We start from the raw sequence: 26,509 nt of genomic DNA, 5'->3' as shown, positions 1-26,509 counted from the left end.
GAGGGAGTTGACCAGGCAGGCCCAGCTCCACCAGGGCTAGCCTGGAAGAAGAGGCTCCTCCCTCCATAACTGTCATCCTCCGGCCTGTAAGGGAGTTGACCAGGCAGGCCCAGCTCCATCAAGGCTAGCCTGGAAGAAGAGACTCCTCCCTCCACAACTGTCCTCTTCCAGCCTATGAGGGAGTTGACCAGGCAGGCCCAGCTCCACCAGGGCTAGCCTGGAAGAAGAGACTCCTCCCTCCAAAACGGCCATCCTCTGGCCTGCTGCGAGGGAGTTGACCAGGCAGGCCCAGCTCCATCAGGGCTAGCCTGGAAGAAGAGGCTCCTTCCTCCAAAACTGTCATCCTCCGGCCTATGAGGTAGTTGACCAGGCAGGCCCAGATCCACCAGGGCTAGCCTGAAGAAGAAGAGCCCTCCCTCCAGTCCATCTGCCTTGGTCCAGGCTGCAGAGGGAGAGAAGAATGCTGGACCTGATCCCCTCCTCCCCACCATTCCCTTCTTTTGTGATGTGTCTTTTTAGATTGTAAGCCTGAGGGCAGGGGCCGCCCGGATTCCCAGCATATGGGCAGCATATAAATAAATCCTATTATGATTATTATTATTATTTCTGACTTGTGGCAACCCTAGGGTAAACTTGTCACACAGTCACTGGGTTTTCTTGGCAATATTAGTTAAAAAGGAAGTTTGCTGTTGCCTTCCCCTGAGACTGAGAGAGTGCCCAAGGTCACCTAGAAGGTTTCCATGGCTGAGAAGGGATTAAAACCCTGGTCTCTGGAGTTGTAGTCCAATGTTCAAATTAATTCAAAACTATTAAAACGTATTCAGTACATATTATGTATTTTAAAAAACTAGCATCCCTGGCACATCCTTCTACCCCAGTCAAGTTAAAGGCTGAAGGCTTCTTGAATAAGAAATGAAAAGAGAGTAGGTTAGGCAACTCACCCTCCTTTGGAAGGGAGTTCCATATCATAGAAGAAGCTACTAAGAAGGGCCTGCACCTATCAAACCAGTGGGGGTAGTGGGATGGAAAGAAACCCACCTCCTGAAGAACATAAGACTCAAGCAGGTTCATATCGGAAGATGCAGGCTTTCAGACAGTCTGGATCTAAGCTGTCTACAACTTTATAAGTCATAATCAGCATTTTGAATTGTACCTGAAGTGCATGCAATGCCATCTTGCATGCAGTTGTGATGTGCCAACAGATACTCATGCAGATACACATACACATACACATTGATGTGCACTCACATATGGACATGCATTCAGTTGCACCATGGTGCCATCCAACACAGGAGTTGTATAGCACAAGCAGTGCATAATTCCAATCTGTACAACCTGATTTAAGATCTAGGCCTATGAGTCAGGGAAAATTTGGTTAGAGTTAGTTTATAAATGATATTCCTTCTCTTTGGCATCCATGGAACTGGAGTTACTTTTTTAAAAAATGGGGAGACATTAACTCACATGTTGCTGCTTGATTATTACTCCCTTCTGGGATGAGTTAATGAAACGTATAGGCTGGCAGCCTGTTCAGTAGTATAAGAGTGAAAGCCAGACTTATGATGTTGTAATTTTGGAAATTCATGTTTACAATAGTTAACAACAGAACATGACACCCAAAAACTAGCTTTCCAGCCAGCAGCACCCCAAACAAAAAGTTTCTGAGGAGCTATAGATTGGGATGCTGGGCAATGGTGTCTGCAGTGCATATTGGTCCTGGAGCATATTGAGAGAAGTAGTTATGGCAGGAGCCCAAACGTCAGAAACTCTGCTAGAACATGGCCACAGAGCCCGAAAAACCCACAAAAAACTATAGATGCTGGCCATGAAAGCCTTCGAATTTACACCCCAAAGGGTCTTTCCAGCTGTCTGTTCTAAACATGCCCCGATAAGAGTGTGCTACAGTCATTCTTTCCTCACTCTGCAGGGTCCCAGCAACAGTGGTGTCCCCATGCCAGGTGTTATCTGGTGCAGGAGAGGAGGGCTGCAGGGAGAATGCGGTGGTGGCCAAAAGGGCATGCTCCTCCTACTTGGGCTTTCTCCCTAGGATGACACCCGATGTTGGAGCAGCCAGGAAGAGTGTGTGCATGCCCCTCCTGCTTTTCCAGTCCCCAGTTTTCTCCCTGGGACAAAGCCTGGGCGCAGAGCAGCTGGCAGGGGCCCACATGTGTCCCTCTGGAGGGCCTAATGGTGTTCCCTGTCCTGGGTGAATCCCAATGCAATCTGCGCCCCCCCCGCCCCTCCCAATTATACTGCTTAGAAAAACTTCAGTTGGGTGTGTGTGTGTGTGTGTGTGTGTGTGTGTGAGAGAGAGAGAGAGAGAGAGAGAGAGAGAGAGATCATCAGATGCAGCAATGACAACTAGAGTTCCATCATCATATTTATGTCTGATAATGCAGGATCTTGGCCATAGCTTTATGCTGACTGTAACATGGACTGCTCTATTTATCATTTACTGCTGGGAATCGGGGATAAATTACTGTAAAATAAGGCACTGGAAAGGTGGTCAGAATCCTGTTGGAAACTTATATTTTTGTAAATGGACTTACAGCTGTGCGAATTAGGATTGGGCAGTTCTGTAATGTCTGTATCTAGTAAAAGGCTGCTGTTTCATTACTATGTAGGGGAGTCAGCAATGTGGCCAATGCACAAGGACACTGATGTAAATTGGGACCAATGAGCATGGGTCCTGTTGTGCATTGGTCCCATTGTGTATCTGTCCCATTGCATTGCTCCATTGTGCAACATTTCCATTGTATTGGTCTCATTGTGCATCAGACACTGGCAAGGGAGTGCCAATGCATATTGGGACATTCTTGTTGGTATCCTGTTATTTATCTTTGCCATTCATTAACAGAATTTCTTGGTCCCTCTGCTACTTAAGTATGTATATATAAAGTTACATAACATACGCTGATAGAGGATTCAGGCTGGAATTTGCATTCTATGGTCAGTCATGGCAGCTAAGTGTATTATAGAACTGGAAGACTTTGACTGAGCACACAACAAATAGAATAATAGACAAATGATTTCTTAGGACTTGGCTTTGACGAAGAAAACGTTATTTAAGACCTGAGAGGGGAAGCAAAACAAAATAAAGTTTTGGTCCATGTTTGTGGGACTGTTTAATAGTTAGCCGGTATCTGTGAAACAATATAAAGGCTGTGACTCAAACATCATGGCTCCTGTTTCTTTTACTATTTCTCTCCTCACTGCTCCTTCTGCTTTTTATCTTTTGTGTATTTTGTATGTTTGTTTTATAAGCTTGTGTGTGCAGCTGATCTGTGTGTTGCAGAGTCAATGGTAGTTGCTGATAAAACAGGAGGGACTGTACTAAAGGGAGGGGTAATCCCAGAGATGGGAGGGAAGGTTAGGGATAATGACTAAATTTATTTCTACCTATTAAAATGAATAGTGAGGGCCAGCTAGAGTAGATACATTGAATCAGTTGGTCCGTAGCTAAATCCCATTGATTTAATGGATCTGCTCTAATTGGGACTAGTAATTGGATTTAGGTGATGATTGTTCATTGCTAATACTGAGAAAAAAATCTATTCATTATGTTCTTGGCTTCATTTACTTTTCGGAGAAGACAATTCCACTTTAACTACCATGGCTACATGCTATGTAAAAAATGAAATGCACAGATATAGGATGGGTGATACCTGACTTGAAAACAGTACATATGAAAAGGATCTAGAAATCTTAGTGGACTACAAGCTAAACATGAATCAACAGTATGATGTGATTCTAGGTTGCATCAATAGGAGTATAGTGTCTAGACAGAGGGATGTTGGACTGGATGGCCCTTGTGGTCTCCTTCAATTCTGTGATTCTATGAGTCTAAGGAGATTATCGCACTGCGTTCTGAGAACGTTCCATCTCATCACGTGATGAGAACGTTCCTGGAACGGATATTACCGCATTAGAAATCAAAACGTGATCAGAACGGCAGTTTACCGCACTGCGATTCCTTTTTCTTGAAACCGTTCTCAGAACGGTTTGCTGTATTACGTTTTGTGGGCTGTCTTCTGATGACGTCGCCACTCAGTGGTTGGACGGCTCGGGAGAGGCGCCGCCCCCAGGAAAGAGGGAAAAGGGAGGCTTGGCTTACTGAAATCCCTCACCTCCCTTCCCCATAGGAATCAATCCAAAAACGGAGTTTTAAAAGAGCAGTGAGCCCTATGGGTCTTCATCTGGGGGGGAGCAGAGGATGCTTGGCTATGGGGTTGTCCTGCCATCTCTCCCTCTCTCCTCTTTCCCCATAGGAATCAATCCAAAAACGGAGCTTAAAGAGCACTGAGCCCTATGGGTCTTCATCTGGGGGGGGAGCAGAGGATGCTTGGCTATGGGGATGTCCTGCCATCTCTCTCTCTCCCCTCTTTCCCCATAGGAAAGAATCCAAAAACGGAGTTTAAAATCTCTCCCAGATGCAGACCCAAAGGGCTCTCCTCTGCTCCTTTTAAACTCAGTTTTTGGATTGATTTCTATGGGGAAGGGAGGTGGGGGATTTCAGTAAGCCTAGGGCCTCTGGCCGGGAGAGTGCTTCTCAGCCTCACTGAGAAGTCTTCCCTCCGAAGATTCCCTTGGGAGGGAAAGAAGGCAAGCCCCTATAAAACGCTGGGGCTTCATATGCTGGCATATGTTTGAAGAAAATAGGATAAAACCTATGTAACTTGATGGGCCAAGGGCAGAGTCCCCTCCTTGGCAGCCTGGGCATTAAGGGAGCTCCACGGAGGTCTCTTCAAGCGGAGGGAAAGGGAGGGGACTGGACCAAGAGCAGAGCCCCGGCAGCCATAGCAGCTCTTTAAACCGGTTAGAAAAGAAGAGTCCTCTGCTGTCATCCCATTTCCCCTTTTTGGCAGCTTGACACCCTTTTGCTTCTGTGTGTGTGCATGTAATGTGTGCCTTCAGGTTGTGAGCTTCCCTCCCCGCTTTAACTCTTGTCTGGCTCTTTGCTATGGAATTCTGGGAGTTGTTTGCTTGCTTTTCTGTGGTGCTCCAAACAGAGGAGCTTTTGTGGGTTCCCTCCTGGAGGGAAGGAGGAGAAGGTCCTGGGCATCCCTGCCTCCTGCATTGTGACAGCACAGGAGTCCCACTGAACATGACACTAGAGCCCCCCCCCCCCCAGAAGCAGCCAGACCCTCTCCCTCTTGCTCTCTGCTCTGGTCTCCTCTTTCCCTCTCTCTTTCTCTCTCTTTCCCTGCTTTCCTCTTCTCTTCCTTGTCCCACCTTTTCTCCCTTTTTCCATCCTTCCCTCCCTCCTTCTTTCCCCCCTCACACACACACACCTTCCCTCACTGCAGTCGCTCGCCTGCCTGCCTCCCTCCCTGCCTGTCATTCTTTCAGCCAATCAGGAGACGGAGGAATGAGGGAACGGATTTGAGAACGGATAAGAATACCGCACACACTTCTCTTGGAACGTTTTCATCACGTTTCAGCTCTCTGGGAACACATTCAGAACACATTCAAATCCGTTCCCTCCTGGAACACATTTGGAACACATTTAAGCGTTCTGAGAACCCAATTGGAACACATACGTGCGGTATTCTCAAATGCGTTCCGTTCTCATCACGTGATGAGAACGTTCTCAGAACGCAGTGCGATAATCTTCTATGATTCTGTACTCCAGTACTCAGACTACTATACTGTGCTGGCACATCTGCAGTTTAGGGAGAGGTAGACTACAAACACCAGACTGCAAACCCTTGGGTTCCACAGGGTGCAGCCACATTGGGTAAAATGGAATAATAGTGCTATAACTATCTAGTCAGAAAGATTCCCTGTTCTTGGTTTCACCTGCCCCCATAATTCTGAAATTGTTTCAGTCAATTTCTGAAGTAGATCTAGCCTTTTCTTTTCTTTTTTTTAGAACCCTTCATATGCAACCTATAAAGAAGAAAAGGGCAGGGTTACTGTAGTTCATGAGCATTAAAAAATGTGGGCCAAGCTTCACCCAGGATGACACCACTATAAAAAAGCATCCTAATTGTAGCAGCCCTGTGTACAGCCCAGGCAGATGCAGAGTTTCGCTGTGTGCAATTGGCGTGTTAATTACAAACAGGCTTTGCAATCCTCTACCCACCCATTCAGTGAAATTTCCTGACCTCCCAAGATTGAATACCTTAATGAGGCTGGGCCTTAATAAGCTATTTGCTCAAGTATTTGTCATCAGGCTTCCTTGCTTCTGTTGTAGTTTACTGTTTTTAATGAGCTGAAGCTCTTTACCTTGATGGCTAATAGCCAATCTCTTCCCTAGGAGGCAAAAAGCAGGCCAGAAAGTCAGACATTAAGTACTCCTTTCTGAGGAAGAAGCCCCACCCAGCTGATTTAGTCATATGCCCTTTGACTGATGTTCCTCTGGATTTCAAAAAGTTCAGGTTCTTTCTATGCTTTTACCATCTGCCAGATTCTTATACTATGTACTTAGCTTAAAATGGTATATATTTTCTGTAAAGAGCTGCTCAGATAGAAGGGCAATGATAACTTGTTTTCTGTGCCGTAGTTAAGAAGTAGATGTTACTAGACAGAGTCATGGGTATTATCAAGCAGCATGCTTGACAAATTATCTTTCTAGTAATTTTGAATGTGTGGCATCCTGCAGATGTGCATTTTCCACCATCATGTCCCCAGCCAGGATGTCAAATGGATAATCTGTCTGAGAGCAATAATGGGAATTGTAGATTGACATCCACTTAGTGACATATGCAAGCATAAGTCCTTCTTATACCTGCATAGAACTTTTTTTTATCCATCTTCTGGAACAAAGTCACCCCACCACGATTCACAGTTTTGCTGTTTTACCCCTATGGCTAGGGGAGAATCCAGGAGATTGGATAAGCATCAGGTGTGCCCCATAGCCATAACTATACTGATGACATAATCTGTCAAGACCCCAGAAGGTCTATCGGACATAACCAGATATTTCTCTGACCTTTCACACACCCACCTTGTTCTCTGTATGGAACGGCCATTGAGGAAGACTATTCCAGTGGGAGCCAGCGTGGTATAGTGCTTTGAGTGTTGGACTCTCTGGAGACTAGGATTCAAATCCCTGCTCAACCATAGAATCCCACTGGGTGGCCTTGAGCAAGTCACACTCCCTCATTCTCTGAGGAAGGCAATGGTAACCCCTTTTTAAACAAACCTTGCCAAGCAAACCCCATGACAGATTCACTTTAGGGTTACTATAAGCTGGGAACAACTTGAAGGTACACAACAACAACAACAACAACAACAACAACGTAGAAAAACCATGGAGATTATCACTTTAGCTTTGCTGCTGGAATAGACTTGGGTAGTAATTTTCTTAAGGCATATTTTATCACATTCACCCATCGCCATGCAGTATGCAGCCCATATGCAACCCGGGCTTCTCTAGCAGCTTTTCAAGAATAGGATTTTCCTGTTCTTGAAAAGTTGCAGGACAAGCTTGGAGAAGCCCGGGTTGCATATAGGCTGCATACTGCCCAGTGATGAGTGAATGCGATAAGATTTGCCTTAAGAAAGTTACATCCCAGGTCTATCCCAACAGCAAAGCTAATGCGATAATCTCCCATGAATTCTAGGGGGTGCTGAGTGCTGCTGAGTTAATACATTGTAAACTACTTTTTGCACTTTGAGCTCAATTTGCAGTGAGCCAAGGATAAAGGGAGGAAGTGGGAACTGGGAACATTTCAAAAGGAGCTGATAAACTGAGATGACGGAGAATCAATTAGGACTGTTATAGCCAAATGAGATAGTTGGAAGGTATGCCATATTGCAGTGCTATTCTTCAGTCTTATGGGTTGATTTGACCATACACAGAGAAAACCATACAAAGAGTCACATAAATTGCAGTTAGGGCCTGGTGCAGTGCTGGGAGTGCAGAAAGTTCAGAATACTTCATTATTGTTCCAGAATACTTCATTCCATTCTCCATTACTCCATTTCTCTTCCTCCCTTTTAGCATTCAGCAATATTCTGTAACTTCTCTTTTTAAAAATATTTTTATTAGTTATATCTTACTATAACAATAAACACATACATTTCCACCGATGATATAAGTTTCTCTTATAAATTTTCTGATTTTATTTTTGTTGTTTATATCTTATCTTCTTAGTAGTTAACATTCATTCCTCCATTCATTGGAATGGGACAGATTGCTCGAAAAGAGTGGCCTGCCAGTGGCCTAATTCCCCCCAGAGGGAAGCCGTAGCCACCAAACCAAGTGGTTTTCCTCCAGAGGAAAAAGAACCTGGAAAAATCGGGGTTTTTTTAGCGCTGTGGGGCGGATGTTGCCATAAGCCAAAAATGCCATAAGCCAAAAATGACTGGAAGGCACACAACAACAATAAAGCATACAACCAGTAAGCCAATAGGGAAAACATACATTGGCTGCAAGGATAAGAAGCCAGAAACAAAATAAAGCTGACAAATATTTCATCACTCAGCAGGCTGGTTCTATGGTCCTTGGGGATGTCATTCTGGATTCAAAATAAGGACTTGGTGTGATGTAGTCTACATTCTCTGTAAACCCAGTAGCATCAGAGTCAGAAGCACAACAGAAGTAGGAACAAAATGACCTATTACCAGGAAAGCTCAGGTGGTGGGGGTAGCTGACAGAGCCCTTCATCAGCTTCAGTAAGAAATGCTACCTGAGGCCAAACAGGCTTAAATTCAGTCATTTCTGCTTCAGTTACTTCCAGACACTATAAAGCACTCTGTGTGGGTTGGCCTTGCAAGATAGTTGCCGGTCTCAAAATGTAGCATCCAGGCTATTTTCTGACAATCTCAGTTCAAAGTATATTATTTTGAAGCTCCATCAACTCTATAGGCTTTCTAGTTGTTTCTAGGCTCATTGCAAAGTGCTGGGTGTAGCAATGATGCTTTGGAGACCTAAAGAGCTTTGCCCTTGGTGGAGATGGGTAAAATGAAGCCCCCAATGCTAATTGTGCACTCGTGAGCCTTCCAGATTCTTCAAACTGCACTTATTTTGGCCAAAAGGAGAAAAAAGTAAAAAGTGTTGGAGGGAGGGATGGCAAGTCACATATTAAATAGATTGCAGAATTTTCAGGTACTGTTTAATGTTGGGGGAAAAACCCATCCAACTGATTCATTTGGCAAGGACAATCCAGATTGATCCTCTGTTGTTAACCTCTTTTGCTTTTGAAATATCCCCGTTTCTTTGTCTTCCTCCTACCTTTGCTCTTTCTCCTCAGCTTGCTTCAGTTTCTGCAAACTCAGTTCAAAGGGCACAAAAAAATTGCACTAGGTGAGGGTAGAGGAGGGAAGGAGACACTTCCCTCCTCAATATGTTCAGGCAAAAGCAAGCTGCTGCAGCCTTTCCTAATTAGCAAGCCTTTCTTGTTAATACCTTTTGTCATCTTGACCATACTCTGATGTTTTTTGGTTGCATGTGCCCAAGTTTCATCTGTGAAATGTTAACGAGGATGGTAATCTGAGCCAGCCTGGTGTGAGAGCCAGTGTGGTCCAATGGTTTGAGTGTCAGACTATCACTCTGGAGATCAGTGATCAATTCCCAGCTCAGCCATGGCAACCCAGACTGACCCACAACAACAACAACAACAACAACAACAACATGGTATCTGACCTGTGTCCAACCCTATCAGGTCAGATTGGTGGTGGAGCAAACAGGCCTATAGGATTCTTAATTCTATAACTGGATTCAACTACAACATGCATGCATTCTTCCTTCAGATTTCACTGTTCAGTGTGGAAAAGCTGGGGTGGAGGGGGAGGTGCTGATGCATTCAAGCCATCAGCTTCTCTCACAGCAGAATTAAGAACTTTTAAATATAGCCAAAGTATAAGAATTTTTACCTGAATAGTTTTTAGGCTCCAAGCTTATAAATTGGGACTATCTTGTTTTTAATCTACATACAACTCTTAGCAAATGTTAGGCACTTGATTGATTATAATTTAGCAATAATTGCTACTGCTACTAATATGAACTATATTAATATTTCCATTCTGAAAGTAATATCTCCATTATGAAGAACAAATGTATAGACTTGTACATGCGTGTTGTCCCTATGTGGTCCCAGAATGCTCATTTTAAGAAGCAGAGATTTGCAAGTATTATTGGCAATTGCTGCAGCACTGAAATACAAGTGGGAGACCAAGGTGATGTTCATAAAATTAAGTTTACTCTTGACCTCTCATCAACAAACCACACAGTACCTTTCCAAGAGCCGCTGACCTATTTTACACTGTTGCACCTTTGTGAAAAGTTTGGCAGTCATTTCAGGAAAGCACTGAGTCATGGACTAAAACATTAATTTTGGAGAAAATTTTCCATGAAAATAACTTTTTGTAGCAGTAATGCTTCTGATCACAGGAGTGACAGTCAACACTTGGTATACCGTAAATGTAAACATTACAATTTTTATTTTTATTTTTTTGTAAAATAGGGTGTGAGTTTGAAGGTTAATTATAGTCTGTCCATGTACATACTGGTGCTTATAATTAATCATACAGCACAATGCTTTTCCATTACATGCTGTTTCATTATTTTGGAATATGCATTGTCACTCTTTAGGGATAAAGAGCAAGTTTATCTTTTATTTAAAAAAGTAGAGTAGATCTAATCAGGTATAGATGCAGGATCTCTGACTTGCATAGCATAAAGTAAACAAGACTTGAGAACATATGTACTTCTAAGAACCACTAAGAAATGGAAAACTGAGCCAGCCTGGTGCGAGAGCCAGTGTGGTGCAATGGTTTGAGTGTCGGACTATGACAATGGCGATCAGAGATCAATTCCCAGCTCAGCCATGGAAACCCAGACTGACTTAAGTCAGGAATTATTTGAAGACACACAACAACACCACCACCACCACCACCACCACCACCACCACAACAACAACAACAACAGCATGGTAACTGACCTGTGTCCAACCCTATCATGTCAGGTTGGTGGTGGAACTAATAGGCCTGTAGAATTCTTTTTAAAAATAAGTAAGTGGTAGACTTCAGGTTAGTGTGACTTATATTTTCCCCTTAGGATACTGAAGTCTACCTACTAGATCTAGACCAAAAAAAATTGATGCTTCTGGAAGTGAATGGTAGGGATCTCCTTTCCTGTAATTTACATCCATTGCTCTGTGTCCTACTCCAGAGATTAGGACACAGAGCACTGGATGCGAACCACAGGAAATGAGATTCCATTTCCACCTCAACATTAGGAAGAACTTTCTAACAATAAGAGCTGTTTGACAGTGGGACATGCTTCCTCGGAGTGTGTTAGAGTCTCCTTCTTTGGAGGTTTTTAAACAGAGACTGGATGGCCATCTGTTGGGGGTGCTTTGAGGGTTGGACTGGATGGTCCTTAAGGTCTCTTCCAACTCTATGATACTATTATTCTACTGGATCCTATGAGCCATGGGTAACCTAGAGTTGTTCTAGGTTATGCTTTTGTGACTGGTTCATACTCATGATTCCTACCTTTATTCTGTGAAAGTCTCCCAATTCTCACTTGCCAGGCAGCAATTGCTGTTGTCAACCTGTCACTCAGGAGGAAGCTGTTCCCACCCTCCTTGCACAACCTACCTCTGGTGCAAGCGGAATTGCAACAGGGACCCTACTTCTGACTGCTGCATCAGAGATCACTGACAGGAGCGGATGAGAGTATCAACCAGTTGCTTCCTAAGTGATGGGGAATGGAACCCTATTGATTGCAGTGGCTTCTGCTTGATATGTGGGGATTGGGGGATGGGCTCTCGGCACTATTTTGGTACATAGCTATGGTGGTTACACATTCATAACTGCCTTAGTAAATTCTGGCTTATACTCTGGGATATTTGTTGTTGTTGTTAACTGCCCTCATGTCTGCCCCGACTCATGACAACCCTTTGGATGAGAAATCTCCAAGCTCCCCTATCCTCTATTGCTTTCCTCAAGTCTTGTAGATTCATGTCTGTGACCTCCCTGATTGAGTCTATCCACCTGATGTGTGGTCTTCCTGTCTTTATACTACTGTATATGTATTTACATATAAAATGACCAAGTGACCAAGTAATTTAAAGAGATGCTAAATTTAACTAATGTGCTAATTATTTACTCTACTCAATTTATCACTTAACAATGCTCACTATGTGCTTGCAAAAACTGCTTATATTTGCTAGCTAAAACTACACAAATGCTTGAATGTCTACTGTAAACCACTTAGAGATCTGCCTGAAGATTCTGATCCAAATTTTACCAACCCTGGAGTAAGGCTATAGTTGTTATGCAATGGGCACATTTCAGCTGGACCCTTTGCTTCACAAGTACTGCCATCAAAGTAAATAATGTCACTACTCTCCCTTGTAACTACTTTATTATGTGTGGTCTTACATAGGCCCCTTTTATTTCCATGGAGCTTTTACAGGAGACATTTCTTGCGGATACTGCCTGTAGAATGCATACCCTCCAACATTTCACAGATGAAAAAAAGGACACATTTTCCAAAGCAACATCAGTCTGTGATCAAGATAGTAAAAAATTATTAATGAGGAAGAGCACACAAATCAGGAGATGTTGCAGCAGTTTGCCTTTGCCTCAGTCTACAAGGAAGGGCAAGAATCTACCCCTCCTCTCCTTTGTCCTCTATTGGGTTATCTGTAAACTATATTTGAACTCTGAGCTCAATTTGCAGCAACTGAAGTAATGTGAGGACAAAGGGGAAAAGTGGGTAGTTAAGAGAGAAAATGAGATATTTTAAAGGCTGTTGAAAATGTGGGCTCACAAAGAGATTGTCCATACAAAACCAGGACAATTAAAGGGTATGACCTGGGGGCTGTGCACACCAGCATCTTTGGCCAGGTTGGAGGCAGAGTCAGGGCATAGCATCCCTGGTATACCAGAGAGCTGAAGAATATGAAGCAGGCGGGACAACAACTAGAGCGTGATTGGCGGAAGACTGGACTCTTATCTGACAGAACTCATCATAAGAATTTCCTTTATTCTTATAGAGAGGTAATTAAAGCAGTGAGGAGGTCCTCCTCCTCTGCACATATTGCATCTGCAAAGTCTCATCCAGCAGAGCTGTTTAGGATGGTGAGGGAACTGACGGTGATGCCATCTGCCCAGAACCCTCTACTTAGCCCAACAACAGCCTGCTGCAACCCATTTAACAACTACTTTGCAGATAAAATCTCTCAAATAAGAGCCCACTTGGATGCCAGTGTTTGAGCAAAATCAACTGATGAGGTTTCCAGTAAACCCGTTTATGAGATTAGAATGGATCAGTTCAAGCTTGTGAGTACTGATGACATGGACAAGATTCTTGGAAAGGTGAGGAAGATGACATGCCCTCTCAATCCCTGCCCATCATGGCTGGTTGTCCAGGGGGGTGATGCCTCGATGACACTTCTTGGACATGTCATCAATGCATCCCTTAGGGAAGGTTATGTATCATCTTCTTTGAAGGAAGCAGTCATTATACTGCTCCTGAAAAAACCTTCCCTGACTCCTGGGACATGAAAAATTACAGGCCTGTATCCCATCTGCCATTTTTGAGCAAGGTGATTGAGAGGGCTGTTGCTCTTCAGCTCCAAGTGATCTTGGATGAAGTCAATTTTCTTGATCCATTTCAAACTGGCTTCAGGACAGGCTATGGGGTGGAGACTGGCATGACAAAACATGGTAGCCAGGTTGATAACCGGAACAACTAGGAGTGACCACTTAACACCAATATTAAAGTCATGCCAGTGGCTGCCTATTAATTTCTGGGCACAGTGTTGGTTATCACCTTTAAAGTCCTATATGGCTTGGGCCCAACTTATCTAAGGGATCACTTTCTTCCATATAATCCATCCCATTCACTCAGGTCCTCTGGGAGGAATTTATTGCAGCCCTTAAAGAGCAAACTGACTGCGACCTCCTAGAAGACATTCTCTGCAACCGCTCCCAGCATGTGGAATGACCTGCAAGACGAGGTCCGCCAAATTACCAACTTAGACAGTTCCAAGAAAGCTGTCAAGATGGATCTCTTCCGGCAGGCCTTCCTGGAATAGTACTCGGCCAAAATAATCTCTCCCACATATGCTATGATTTCACCCACCGTCTTTGATTTTAATGATTTTAATGTTCATGTAATTTTAATCCTTAACTGTTTAATTCTTTTTTAAGGGGGAGATATTGTGTATATATTGTTGTATTATTTTAATGATGTACGCCACTTTGATTGTCTTAACAAAAAGTGGGATATAAATAAAAGTTTTATTATTATTTATTTATTATTACACAATGCATGTCCCGGCTCCGCCCCCAGGCCAGCATAATGCCTCATGATGCACCACATGGCACACAGCATCGTGGCACTCCTCTGGCTCTGTGTCCACATGTCACAGGATCAAAAGTGTGTCATAAATCTGTAGCGCCACAGCTATTGCGCCCTTTGCAAGGCGCACAAAAGGGGCTGCTTCTTGAGGCTCCTTTTTGCACCCTGCAAAGATCAGATTGGGGCCACGGCATGCAGTTGCCATGGCCCCGATCTGGTTCTAAAAGTGGCTATCTGCACAGCTCCTGAGTGTGTCTACACTGAACAGTTATATCAGTTTGATACTGTATTAACTGCCATAGCTACATATTGAGGAATCCTGAAATATATAGTTTGGAGAGGTACGTAGAATTTTTCTGCTAGAAACATATAGTGCTGTGTTTCAGGAGAATGAACTAGCACTCTGTAACTAGAAATGTCAGGATTCCATAGATAAAGACATGACAGTTAAAACAGTGTCATGCTGCTTGAACTGTGTAGTGTAGACATGCTGTCAACTTACAATATATTTGTGAGTTGGCTAGATATCAAATAATAATTACAGGAACCTGGATCTGTTTATGGAAGAAGAAGCAAATGTTAATTATCACAAATCATATGAAAGGGGCCATTTTTCCAATGGATAGTTATGTTTTTGTCTCATGATGTTTGTTTGGACTTCAGCATTTCCAAGGGTTAACCAGAGCTGTGCCTAATGTTCTTTACTTGAACTCCAGTCAGAATGTCCTGGAAATGTGATGTGCTTTGGGAGTGGATTGGGGGTAGGGTGAGAAGAAGATCTGGTTATGCCAGTGAACTTTGGATAGGAACACACTGTCCTCAGGGATAAAGCAGACAGAACTGTTCTGATGTTCACTCCTCATCTTGTGCACCATAGCTATTAAAACGTGCTATAATGCCAAGCAGCAACAAAACCAAGTATTTATACAGAGGAACAGTGCAGGCAAACGTGTGAAACCTATCACTGCCAGGACAAAGTGCAGAGAAGCAAAGTTTAAGGTTATATACATTTGCATAACTAAAGAAAAGGCTAAAGACAATCTGGGAATTTGCATGTCTATGGTGGATCCCAGTAGTGTTTATCTGGCATAGACAGAAGGAAGTAGTTTCATCAGACTCAAAGCAACAGCCTGTGAGCTACTGCCAGAGGAAACAATATTTGCAATACATAGCAACTAATTGTCAGAAGTGGGGAGGGAACAATAGAAATAATATGAAAACGTTGGGTGCTTGCAGAGGAAGGCTTCTAGAGGTACCAGTCAGAAAAGATTGTACAACGATTCAATTTTTTCTACTGTAAAATATTTTTTTAAAAAAGCACTGTGAATAGGAGGAATAGTTAATACTCCAGAGGACAGGATCAAAATTCAAAATGACCTGAATAGACTTGAAAGCTGAGCCAAAACTAACAAAATGAAATTCAACACGGAGAAATGTAAGGTACTGCACTTAGGGCAGAAAAATAAAATGCACAGATATAGGATGGGGGACACCTGGCTGAATGAAACTACGTGTGAAAGGGATCTTGGAGTCCAAGTAGACCACAAGTTGAACATGAGTGAACAGTGCGATGCAGCAGCTAAAAAGGCCAATACAATTTTAGGCTGCATCAATAAAAGCATAGTGTCTAGATCAAGAGAAGTAATAGTGCCACTCTATTTTGCTTTGGTCAGGCACCACCTGGAATATTGTGTCCAGTTCTGGGAACCACAATTTTAAAAAGGACATTGAGAAACTGGAGCGTGTCCAAAGGAGGGCGACTAAAATGGTGAAGGGTCTAGAAACCATGCCCTATGAGGAACGACTTAGGGAGCTGGGGATGTTTAGCCTGGAGAAAAGAAGGTTAAGAGGTGATACGATAGCCCTGTTTAAATATCTGAAGGCATGTCTTATTGAGGAGGGAGCAAGCTTGTTTTCTGCTGCTCCAGAGAACAGAACCTGGAGCAATGGATGCAAGCTGCAGGAAAAGAGATTCCACCTCAACATCCTGACAGTAAGGGCTGTTTGACAGTGGAACAAACTCCCTCGGAGTGTAGTGGAGTCTCCTTCCTTGGAAGTCTTTAAGCAGAGGCTGGATGGCCATCTGTTGGGGATGCTTTGATTTGGATTTCCTGCATGGCAGGGGATTGGACTGGATGGCCCTTGTGGTCTCTTCCAACTCTATGATTCTATGGTTCTATGAATAGGGAAAGAAAGAGAGAAAGAAAGAAAGAAAGAAGTGGTAGTAGGAAAATGAATTATGATTGGAGAATTAGAAGTTGAAGATGATGACTAGATAAATTTTTGTTAACAGAGACAAGGTGGTTGGATAGAGTTCAAAGATATAGCTGTGCTAGTCTGTAGAATCAATATGTAGAGAGCTCTTGTAGCATCTTTGAGACGAATTGAAAGAAAGAAGTTGGCAGCATGAGCTTTCGTAGACTAAAGTTTACTTCCTCAGATGCATCTATGAAAGCTCATGCTGCCAACTTCTTGAAAGAGTTAGTCTCTAAGGTGCTAGAAGATCTCTCTACAAGGTGACTGTATGATAAGCTTTGCTTGGATGCCCTTGTAACCAGAGCTCTTTCAATTATGAAGTTATACAATGAGTGCACTTTAACTGCCATGGCAGCATCCTATTGAATCCTGGGATCTGAAGTTGGGTGTGAGTGTGTCTAAAACTGTGAAATGTGTCCCCTCCCCACAATAGTTGCTTAGGGGGGTGGTACAAAAATTGCTCAAGGGTTGGGCTGGTGGCAGAAGCAGCAGTACTTAGACCTCCTTACCTTCTCCTGTCTGTCTCCTTTCCTGCCAACAGTCCCAACGGATATCTCCCTTTCCTGCCTTAGCACCATGATGCATCTGCTTTGCACCCAAGCTGCTGCCACTGCACTTCCATCCCTTCTCCACTGCTCTACAAACCTTTCCCCTTCCACCTCTTCAGATGACAACACTGCTGCAGAAATCTCCTTCAGTGTTCTCATCCTAGGAGGTGGAAGGTGAAGCCTTGTAGGCTGGTGGTGAGGGCAACATGGTGCCAAGGCAGGAAAAGCATATACAGGCTGGGGCTGTTGGCAGGAAAGGAGACGAAAAAAGGAGGAAGGTGAGGAGGACAACTTGTTGCTGCCACTGCTGCTATCACCCTGACCTTGCCACAGCTGCTGCACAAATCTCTTTTATTGTTGTCTTCCTTCTGTCCCATCTCCTTGAGAGAAGGATGATGACACTGAAGGTGATATCTGCATCAGTATCATTGTTCTAGCAGGCACAGAGGGAAGGCTTGTAGATCAGAAGTGGAAGCAAGAGAGGCGTGACAGTGGAGGCCTGGGAGTGAGGTGGCGATGTCTTAGTGCTAAGGTGGAAAAGCGAGGTACAGGCATCTCCTGTCCACACAGTTTGTTCCTTTTCAGTCAGTGTAGAAGTGTTAATATAAAACAAACAGTATTTCTTTTGAAAATTAACCCATTTTTAATCAGTTCAAAAATAAATGATGAGGATGAAAATTATTGTTCCACCAGATTTGGTAGCAGCAAGAAGGAACCTATGGTCTCTACCGCATAAATAGAAAGAAATGGACGGTATCTATTTATACCACAAGCATACCCAAGAGAGCTTAAATCAGTTAAACATAATTGGCTGAATCCAGTTTAGAAAAACTAAAGCTAGGTCCCATTACAATCAGTGGAAAAAATAGTCAAAGCTTAAGCCCCATTAACTTAATTGCAAACTAAGTGCAACCAACTAAAATTAAATCACCATATTAAACAACAAAATAAGCAATAGTAAATAAGAAGAAACAAAATAAGCAATAGTAAATAGGAAGATCACAGCAACACAATGAAACCACATTCAGTCACAGTTTGATAGAGGCCTAAGAAAATAAAAACATCTTAATGGGGTGTCTAAAGAATTCCATAAGCATGACAACACAACAGAAAAGGACCCACCTAAAGTAGAGACATTGAATCAATGGGGATTTGGTAAATCAACACTTAATTAAGTACCACTGATTTAACTGGTCTTTTCTAGTTGGAGGTAAGCCTTGGATTTAGCTGCTTTGGGATTTATTCTTGGTTCTCACCGACATTGGTTTCAGCAGATAGGGAAACTCTGGTGATGATCTGAATACACAAGCAGGTTCATTTAGATACATGAAAGTATATTCACCCATATGATTTATCACTCATTGTCATTCATTTTTTACTTGTTTTTGTTAGAAGTATTGCTTGAAAAAGTGTCAAGTCTTGTCCCTGTCTGATGTCTCTTTTGCACCTTCAGCAAATGCAAACATATGTACAAACTCACCTTGCATCTCTCCTGCCTCCCACCCTTGTCATTCTTGAATTCATATCCAGCCCTTAGGCCAGAGCTAAGTAACTTGTGCCCTTATAGATACAGGTGAACTACAGCTCCCACTATCCTTCACTATCCATTATGCTTGTTAAAGCTGATGTTAGTCAAGCGCCCCAGAATGTCCAATCTGTTAGTCAGGCTCAGAGACACACTGTAACTAAGGTGGACTTTCTGTGGTTTGTCAGGCTGCCTGCCCAGGGAAATGTCTCTTTTCAAAGGTTAGCACTGGAGCACCACCACACTTTTCTTCCATACCTTCTTGCTTTATTTTAGAAATACTGCCAGAATTGCCGTTCCTTCTGGACTCAACCATCCATGGTGTCTACAGTGTTCGAATTGCTCAGCAAACAATAGTCCACATGTCCTGAAAGGCGTAAGGTCTCTACAAAGTGCTCTTGTTTCCATGATCAAATGGCAAGTACCTTGTAAGGTCATGAAATCTTCTCACTCCAATAGTAATAATAATAATAATGGCGGGATACACACCGCCATATAGTACGTACTGTATACGTACTAGGGTTAGGAAGCGGCGGTGCTTCCGTACCCCCCTAACCCTAGTACGTATACAGTACGTACAAGATGGCGGCGCCCCTTCCACATGGGCGCCGCCATCTTTACGTACTGGACACATAGCGTCCAGACGTGTCGCGGCGCTTATGACGTTGCGAATGCGCCTGCGGCGCCTCGCGACGTCATAGATGTGCCGCAGAAAGAAGCTCCGAAATGGAGCTTCTTTTTTGCTCCGCGCGGGAGTCGCGCGGTTTGGCTGCTGCGGCTCCCGCACGGAGCAAATGGCGGCGGCGGGGAAGCGCCGCAAAGAGGCGGTTTGTATCCCGCCACTAATAATAATAATAATAATAATAATAATAATAATAAATTTTATTTTTATACTGCTTTTCTAGAAGATCAAAGCGGTGTACACAAAATTTAAAACCAGTTACAAACACATCATAAAATAGATAAAACTAATAACACAATATAATATACAAATCTAAAACAATCATTCGAAAGGGTGAGCCAGGAAGTTGATGGGATCAAAGTACACTAGTTCATTTTCCAGAGGGGAAGGCTTGATAGAAGAGGAAAGTTTTTAGCCTCTTTTTGAATGTTTCTAGGGGGGTGATCAGGTAGAGTTCCTCGGGAAGACTGTTCCAGATTTGTGGGGCCACTACTGAGAAGGCCCTCTGGGATGTAGTAGCATATTTAGATGATGGAATTTCTAGCAAGTTCTTCCTGGATGTCCTAAGTGTGCGGGGCGGATTATATGGGGAGATGCGGTCCCTCAAGTAACTCGGGCCCAAGCCATGTAGGGCTTTATAGGTAATAACCAACACCTTGTATTGGGCTCGGAAGCGAATAGGCAGCCAGTGCAGATCTTTCAGAACAGGTGTTATGTGGTCAAACCATTGTTTTTATTGTGACTGTCTATTGTTTCACATCTCATGTTATGTGAAATATGCGTTATCTGTGCTGAGTAAAACTCATAGATACAGGCTATGTGTGGTTCTATTTAGTCAGAAAGATGAAATTAGGAAACATTTTAACTTCATAATATCCTTAATTACAAAATGCAGTTTTGACATGTGTGAAAGGGGCATGTTTGTGAACCACACAAGATTTTTTCTGTGACTGACACTGTTGCTGCCATCTAGGATGGTTGATTATGGACAATTAAAGTAATGGAGTGAGTGTTTGTGACAGCCTGATCGCAGTTCCATCCAGGTCATACTCTAATAAACATTCTGCAGGGTTCAGTCTCATTATGATAGTGTTTTTGAGGTAAAAGGCTTTCAGGAGTGGTTTACCATTGCCTTCTTCTATACAATATTATTAAAGGTTAGTTAAACAGCCACTTTTCTTGTCTCTGAGAGATCCTCGTCACCATTAGCTACTTGGTTATGAGAAGTGGTTAGTGAACAAAGCTTGAGATGAAGAAAGTCAACTCACTTGAAATGTGATGCTGGAGGAGAGTTTTGAGGATACTATGGACTGCTAAAAGGATGAATGAATAGGTCCTAGAGCAAATTACGCCTGAACTCTCACCAGAAGCCAAGATTAATTAGTAGAGGCTGTTGTACTGTGGTCATAGTGGCTGAGATCCTACATTGATCTGCATAGCATAAGAGTTCTGCAGATGGAATTCGACTATGGTGCTCCACAAACCAATATTAGGACACACAGTTTTGCTGTGATGGCTATTCCATGTTTGGTTGAGACTGGGTGAGGGGAAGTATCAGAAAATTTTCTGACTATGCCCCATGGTCAAATGCAAGCCAATGGCATCTTCCATCAGGGTTGGTGGATGGTGTCATGGACATGTGTCTGTCAATAGAGCATAGCCAGATACTTCTCTTGACTCTCCACACTCTCTATTAGCCATAAAATAGCCATTCAGAAGGACTGTCAAAGCCAAACCATGACTTGGAGAGGGCTTTTGAATTTGTGGCGGCTGAAAGAGAATTACAAACAAACATATTCAGGCATAAGATGGACATAGGTTTGCTTATATAATTAACAGGATGTCAGATATCATGGGCAATGTGACTCATTGGAAAAGATGATAATGCTCGGTAATGTGGGAGGCAGTAGGAAAAGAGGAACCACATTACAGAAGAATTGATTCAATCAAGGATGCTACAGTCCTGAGTTTGCAAGGCAATTGATGATCACAGCTTTTGTCTGTCATTCATAGGATGTCCATAGGTTGAAGCCAATCTGACAGCAAATAATAAAACAAGGATTCAGTCTCCCTCTTTTGCCAGTACTACAGCTTATTGGTATCTCCAGTGCTTATCCGCACTTTTAATGACTTTCCTTAAATTTCTAAGGGAAAATGTCTACATTTCCTTTATCAGGCTCTAAGTACTAGCTGCATATCAAAATATGCAAATTCAGTTTTATTTAGTTTTAATACTTGGCCAGCAGAGTCTAATGAGATAGAGTGGGGAGAGAAAAACAATGAGTATGATTGACCACAAGTGGTTAAAAGCTAGTTCCATGTTTCATTTTAAAGTGTTTGCAGCTGAACAATGCTTCATCACATAATGGTGCAGAGATGTTTGTTCAATGCTTAAAGAGAAGTGAAAAGGTGTCAAAAATCTGAATCAGTGTCACAGCAAGCCCGAGACTTTACGATACAGGAAGACTCCTGAAACAGGTCAGTACAAACTGTGATTATTTGCAGAATGTACTGTTCTTGTGAGATCTTTGCAGGTCAACTCCTAAATGTTGGGGTGTATATATATATATATATATATATATATGTGTGTGTGTGTGTGTGTGTGTGTGTGTGTGTGTGTGTGTCTAGATTTAGTTTAACCAAACCTAAATCCACAGCTATAAGTTCTTTCCTCTTGCTCTTATTACTGGTTCGTTACATTAAACCCATCCACATCACCCCTATATTTGAACATAAGGGATCTAATGCAAAAATTACCAATCCCCTTATCAAAGAGTCTCTTCATTGTTACAGAATAAAATTCAGCTAGAAGTACAATAGATGCACAAACTGTTCTTCAACAGTTATGTGGAAGGGGGAGAGGTCAGCTGGTAAAATTTGTCATACAAACCACACTTGCTGAAAACCCCTCTTTTACCTATCTTTATATGCAGGGATGGGATTGTGCAGTTCTCCAGAAGTTGGACTGCAGCTCCCTTATTCTTTACCATTGGCTTTCCTGGCCAGGACACTTGGGCGATACAATCCTTCTGGAGATGTGTATGTGGTTGTAGGGAGCAGAAAAGTATAATTATACAATTATAAAAGTATAAAAGTAGGGAGCAGAAAAGCATTGATGGGGGAAATGTGACCCTGTTGGTGCTCTTGGACATCTCTGCGGCCTTCGATACCATCAACCATGGTATCCTTCTGGAACGCTCAAGAGAGTTAGGTATCGGTGGCACTGCGCTTCAGTGGCTCTGTTCCTACCTCTCGGGAAGATTCCAGATGGTGAAGCTGGGGGACTGTTGGTCTCGTAAAGGAGAGCTAACATCTGGTGTCCCTCAGGGCGCCATTCTGTCCCCCATGCTGTTTAACATTTACATGAAGCCGCTGAGAGAGATCATCTGGAACCATGAAGCTTGGTGTTATCAGTACGCTGATGACACCCAGATCTATCTCTCCATGTCTCCGACTGATACAGTGACTAAGGATGGCACCTCTCCTCTGGATGCCTGCCTGGAGTCAGTAATGGGCTGGATGAGGGAAAACAAACTCAAGTTGAATCCAGAGAAAACAGAGGTACTCATGATAGGTTCCCCAAGTCCAGACAGGGAAATTTGCCACCCAGTTCTGGACGGGGTTACGCTCCCCCTAAAAGACAAAGTTCGCAGTTTGGGAGTACTCCTGGACTCATCTCTACAGTTATCATCCCAAGTGGATGCGATGGCCAGGAGTGCTTGGTATCAGTTTCGGCTGATACGCCAACTGCGCCCCTTTCTGGATCGAAAGGACCTTGAAACAGTAGTACATGCACTGGTAACCTCTCGCTTAGATTTCTGCAATGCGCTCTACATGGGGCTACCTTTGTACCAGGTTCGGAAGTTTCAATTAATTCATGTTGTTCTTTTGTTGTCTGTTTTATTGAATCATTTCCTGTATGGCTATGTATTTTATATGTATTATCCGACTAGAGAGGCCCCTTCCCCACCACCTTCCCCTTCTCCTTTTGTGTTGTGTCTTTTTAGCTTGTAAGCCTGAGAGCAGGGAACAGTCCAATTAAAAAGATTGTATGTACAGCGCTGTGTAAATTTACAGCACTTTATAAATAAAGGTTAATAATAATAATAATGATTAATAATAATAATAATAATAATAATAATAATAATACCAGACACAGGGTTAGAGTTAAATAAGGGCCATTTTATTGACCTATTTACAATGTGATATTCCGGGAAGAATCAACAGGGGGAACCTGATGTGAGTTCAGGTGTCATTCACTGACTTTCTCTGCAGTCTTCCCACGGGTGACACCTAACCCCGGGGGTGGGGTAGGGACAATCCATTAACTGGCTTGCTCCATGGCAGGCCTTCTTGTTGGAAGGCAAATCTGGGTGCTCTCACACAAGCCATGAGACTTTATAAGTGAGAGGATATCCCCAAACCAACCTCAAGGGCATAGTCCTTTCCAGACCCCAGGTCTTGGAACCCTAGCGAGGCAGTTCCAGAGCTTTGCCCTACACCCAAAGGTGGGTGCCAAAGATGTACACCGGAGCTCTTACCTACCTCCCAGCTAGAATCTAATTATCGACACCACCTTTAGCCAGTCTTCCCAAATTCCTTCAGATATGGTGTGGGGTAGGCAAGACAAATGGGGAGAAATTCCTTCCACGCTCCAAAGTGACCTGAAATACTCACACTGCATCTAGGGAGGGAGGCTAGGTCATGTTGTACAGACAACAAGGTCAGGTGGAAGGGTGCACCAACCTTACATTCCCTCCCCTCCCCTCCCCTGCACCTGACATCACTGTACCCTGTGTTGGCCACAAGGGCTTCTGGTCTCCCTCCCAGGAAGCCATCAAAGTGGCCCCTTTCCCTGCTGGGAGCCATACAGGCCCAGCACCCCAGACTACAAGTGCAGCAGGCAAGAAGGAAACACAGTTAAAAGGTGATCTTTTTGAACCAAGCTCAGCCAGAGAACAGGGTCTGTCAGGCATACTATGGGAAAGATGTCTTTGTAGGAAACCTGATTTGTTTTCTTTTTTGGCCAGGTGATGGGGTCTCCATGAAACACCAGGGTTGGAACACATAAATGACTTCTTGCAGCAGTGTGAGCAGATCTTAAGGTTGGTTCCTATATTTTCTCTGGTCAGCTTAGTGGGCTTTCAGTGTAGGGCAGCACTTCTTAAGCTATCTAATCGTGAGAGACCAGCAGAGCCCCCCCCCCCCCCACAAGTATGCCATGAATTGGTACCATATTAGTTTTCATTGATTTCAACTGTTTCTCTGCTACAACGGAACCCGGTGCAAACATAGTGGGAACCACGCCGGGACGAGAACTGAATGAAGAATTCGGATCTGGAACCGGACTATAAGGTAAGTGGGAATCACCCGTGAAGGTGGAAAAATCATGAATATCTCTAGGCCTGCCAAACCTGAAGAGCTAAGGGTCCCATAATGAGAGTCATTCAGACCAGGAGGAGAGCTCAGCACAGAGCTGCTTGGATCCACTCTGCTGAGAGGCACAGGTGAAAGGCTTCTCGGTTGCTGCTCCCAAGGTGACCAAGATTGCAGTGAACAAGATTAGTTGTTTTGAATTTGGACTAGAACAATAGAATACTCTAATATTAAGAAATAAGCATTGGTGGATGTTAGGGTGTTGCCAAAGATTAAAAAAAGGGTGGTAGCCCAAAAAAGTTTTGGAACATCTGTTCTAGAGGATGCCTTTTTAGGGAAGCAGTCAAAAAGCCTATTGGATGGTGTACAGCCCTTTGGATCTTGGTCTACTTTGGCTTTAAAAAAAAGTGCCAAATTCCTGAATTAGAGGGATGAACATCCAAGCAATAGATATAAACTGCATTATAGAGCTTTCAGGTTTTACACAAGGATAAGCAAGCTGGAGCCCCGCAGATGTGTTTAATTACAAACCCCATATTCCCTCTTTAATGCCAAGCTATCTGGGACATGTGCATGGTAGTCTGGAAGGACCAGGCTGTCTATCCTGATTTACATCATATATATACATAACTCATTCTGATGGTAATAGAGTCCATTTTAAAATGATCAAATAAACCAAAAACAGCAAAAGGGAAAAGTGTTACTGAATGCAAACAGGTGAAGACAGAAAGCAAATGGAGATACACCAGCTGCCAACCATCAGTTCTATATATGAGATTTCACTTTGATGAATCTTTGAAATAGTTCACATATTACAACAATAGCAGAATGAAAAGTGCAAGACAGTCAAAATCCAGGAAGAGAGCCTCGCACAATAAGCCATACTTTTGTACTGCAATTTTCTTTTATTATTCTTCTCCAAAGGAAATGTTATAGCTGATTAAGATGAAGCACACTGTATTTTTTGTAGTACTATGGACGTAATTAATTTTAAGGTGGCTTTAGAGACAAGCACTTGTATTTCCAAAAAAGAATTGTGGTGACAATTATTCCTTTAAAATTATTAATTGAGCAGTCATCATCAGCTGTAAAAAGGAATTTGACAACTTGTAATGGTTACAAGCTGGGACAGTGCCATTTTATTTCCAGTACTGGGGGTCAATCTGAGAGCCAGTGTGACATGGTGGTTTGAGTCTTGGCCTTTGACTGGAGGCCATGGTTCGATTCCCAGCTTGGCCATAAAACCCACTGGGTGACCTTCAGAAAGTCATATGTTTTCAACGGAGGAAAGGAATTGCCTCCCACAAGCCTTTTTCTTCCCATTGGTACAGATGCTGTTTTTGCAGAGTGGTTGCTCGCTACCAAATCATGTGACGCATGCAGCAGGAGGCACACATTAAAATGGAGGGAAGGTAAATAGGCTGGGTCAATTTGTTCTCACTATATGTATCAAAATCCACCAATGAGGGCCCAGAAATTAAGACTGTTTTTTTTAAAACTTATTTGACCAATGAGATAGCAAACATCTACACTTATGGCTATGATATCTGCTCTAGATAATCATGCAGCAAAGAGATGGCACTGAGAAGACTCTGCTTGCTGGTTCAAGACAGAGTCAATTCAGTGCCTCAAGCAGCAGCACCACTAGCAAAAATGTCGCTTCTTAAGCAGGTATTATTTTTCAGTTTTGATATTTAAAAAAATAAAATAAAAATCAGAGTCCATAATTTTCCATCTCATCATGGCCTCCAAAACAATAGTCCCTGCTCAGTTCAAAAGCCAACCTTTTCACAGGGAAAAGGACATATCCTAAAAATAGAGGTATGTCTACTTCCTATGAATGTGGTATCAGGGAAAAG

The 26,509-nt window shown here is 43.0% G+C and overlaps 1 long non-coding RNA gene across 2 annotated transcripts in view; it reads left to right on the top strand.

Moving 5' to 3' along the window:
* LOC121920975 overlaps window positions 1-26,509 on the top strand; it is a 30,212-nt gene that overhangs the window by 1,244 nt on the left and 2,459 nt on the right. The window contains exons 2-4 of one of the 2 annotated variants that reach the window (XR_006101813.1): window positions 21,609-21,752; window positions 24,305-24,379; window positions 25,982-26,062. This is a non-coding gene — a long non-coding RNA (uncharacterized LOC121920975). The remainder of the gene's footprint in view (window positions 1-21,608; window positions 21,753-24,304; window positions 24,380-25,981; window positions 26,063-26,509) is intronic. The other variant, XR_006101812.1, reaches the window with a different exon arrangement.

This window comes from Sceloporus undulatus, chromosome 2, assembly GCF_019175285.1.
Source record: "Sceloporus undulatus isolate JIND9_A2432 ecotype Alabama chromosome 2, SceUnd_v1.1, whole genome shotgun sequence".
Lineage (NCBI taxonomy): Eukaryota > Metazoa > Chordata > Lepidosauria > Squamata > Phrynosomatidae > Sceloporus > Sceloporus undulatus.
Note: the sequence above shows the minus strand (reverse complement) of the source record. Positions and strands in the feature narration are given on the sequence as shown.